The sequence below is a fragment of the Egretta garzetta genome, unplaced genomic scaffold, assembly GCF_000687185.1.
Source record: "Egretta garzetta isolate BGI_Z169 unplaced genomic scaffold, ASM68718v1 scaffold400, whole genome shotgun sequence".
Lineage (NCBI taxonomy): Eukaryota > Metazoa > Chordata > Aves > Pelecaniformes > Ardeidae > Egretta > Egretta garzetta.
In genome coordinates, this window is record NW_009258371.1 from 2,249 (window position 1) to 4,853 (window position 2,605).

A 2,605-nucleotide genomic window follows, 5' to 3' on the forward strand; every position below is an offset into this window, starting at 1 on the left:
GTTCTGTCTGTAAAGTAACTGTCAAGAGTTAAAAGTGAGCTCTGGAGCAACTGCCATGCAATTACTGTGGTGAACTTTACAGATGCATTTCTACCAAATACATACTGTGACTCAGCAGCACTGGTGTGCTGTCAAGAAAACGGTACTTTCTCTTAATATAGCTGGATTCATCTGGGAGTACTGAATACCAAATCTGTGGCTGTAGAACTATGTCATTCCAGTTGATCTTGCAGCTGTTTTTCCTATGTGAACAATGAACAGAAGGTATTTGTTGAATTTGCAATACTAACCCCCCCAGGAAACTCAGATGAAAAACTACTAACTGAAAACATTTCTCAATGTCATATTGACATTTAAAATACAGCTTTAAGTATTATAATGTATCTTGTGTTAAATTCAATATTGTCTTCAATGAAACCATATGCATCCTGTTTTTAAATTTTCAGAACAACTCTTGCCGATTTGAGCAGTGATTAGTCCGCAGGACCAGGCTTCACAGCAATGATGGAAGGTATTTACTGTGAAAATAATAAGCATGCAATTTGGGTCTTTGTGCTTCAATGTCATGTGCTTAGATATTTTTCTATCTTCAATGCAACCATGCAGGAAAAAAAAAAGGGCCCCCAAAATAATTGTTAAGAAGGAAAAATAAAAAAGGACACTTTTTGATGGCAATTGGTGGTCTGTCTTCTGCAATACCTCCTTGGCTAACGGGCTTCTGTGAGCTGTGCAGCTGTGACTCCTCACATATACAAACAGCTGTATTAGTATCTGGTCCTAATTATTTAGAGAGCAGACTTTAAGCTGAAATCTAGGTGAATCATCAATGCATCTGTGAAATACAAGTTGACTGTCTCACAGGATTGCAGAGTGATCACAGAGAAGGGTATTCTCTACTCATCGAAGGATTATTGTGCCGGTAGGTACGTAAATAGCTGCAGTAATAAAAATAACAGTAGTTATTCTGGAGCACGTAGAATTAATTAAAATTTTGCACACTACTGTTGGAAGACAACCGAAATTGTCAGTACTTTGAAGTAGCTTTTGATTGACTTTCTGCTTTCTTTACATGTCCGAGTTAAGAAGGCCATTAAACTGAGGTAAAAGTCATGGTTTTTGTAATGTTCTGTGGTTATTATCCATGTGACCTGACCGCATTATTGGTTTTAGACAAAGCTTGGTTTTTATCTTCCTAGAAAATTATATGGTCAGCTCAAATGTTTAATTTTAAAAAATGACAGTGAAAATTAAGCTGATGAAAATATTCCCATGTTTAAAAACACTTCTTGAAATAATTTACTTATTTATTTATACTGGTGGTATTATTTACCACAAGTTACAGCGTTTATCAGAAAAGACCACAAATCTAGTTTTAACTGGTACAAAAATAAAGGTACAAAGTACTTTTCTCACTGAAATGACATCCACCCAAGATTATAGACTAATGCAATACTCTGCCATTGGGGCTGAACAAACTTCAATGCAGAACAGTTAATTAAGACTAGAACAAGGGCTGGAGCACCTCTCCTATGGGGACAGGCTGAGAGAGTTGGGCTTGGTCCACCTGGAGAAGAGAAGGCTGTGGGCAGACCTGATTGCGGCCTTTCAGTACCTAAAGGGGGCCTATAGGAAAGATGGGGAAAATCTTTTTAGTAGGGCCAGCTGTGACAGGACAAGGGGTAATGGCTTTAAACTGAAGCAGGGTAGGTTTAGACTGGATATAAGGAAGAAATTCTTTACAATGAGGGTGGTGAAACACTGGAACGGGTTGCCCAGAGAGGTAGTGGAGGCCCCATCCCTGGAAACATTCAAGGCCAGGTTGGACGGGGCTCTGAGCAACCTGATCTGGTTAAAGGTGTCCCTGCTCCCTGCAGGGGGGTTGGGCTAGATGACCTCTAGGGGTCCCTTCCAACCCAAAACATTCTATGATTCTATGATTTTGAATTCTAACACTTTGGGCAATATTAAATAAGTTAAAAGAAGCAAGTGTTAAGTATGCTATTGTTCTTCTAGTAACCTGTATGTGCTCGCCTATTAAATTTTAAGGGAAAAAAAAAAAGGGGGGGGGGAAATACGAATTGGAAATGCAATTGGAAAATGTAAGGGTTTGGGAAAATGCAACCGCAAGCTGAAGGGAAAGTTCAGCTAATTAACCTTCCTGTCCCTCTTGTTTGGATCCCTCCCAGGAAATAATCCTCCTTTTGTGCTCCCGCTTTCCTGGAGATCGGCCCGGCCTGCCCGCACACCTCCAAGCCCAGGGACTCGGGCGCCTCCTCCGGTAGCGCCGCTGGCCTGGCGCTTCCCGCCTTCCCCGCCGGGCGTTAGAGGCTGACAGCCGCCGCTAAAAAGCTATCGAGGAAAAACCCTGTCCCCAGCCCGGCTGCCCACATCGCACCTCGTGAGCCACGGGCTGTAGCGAGGCCCTCAGTGTCCCGTGACAGAAGCACCACGCTCGCCAGGGACAGAAAACCCAAGAAACAGGCTGGTTTTAGTTACTGAAGGACAAACGCTCTGCTGCGTGCTCGCCTCCCGGGCGCCTCCTCTGCGCGCTGCTCTGTCGAACATGAGATCGTTTTCTTTTTGAGGCTCTCGGAGCGATGCCCGA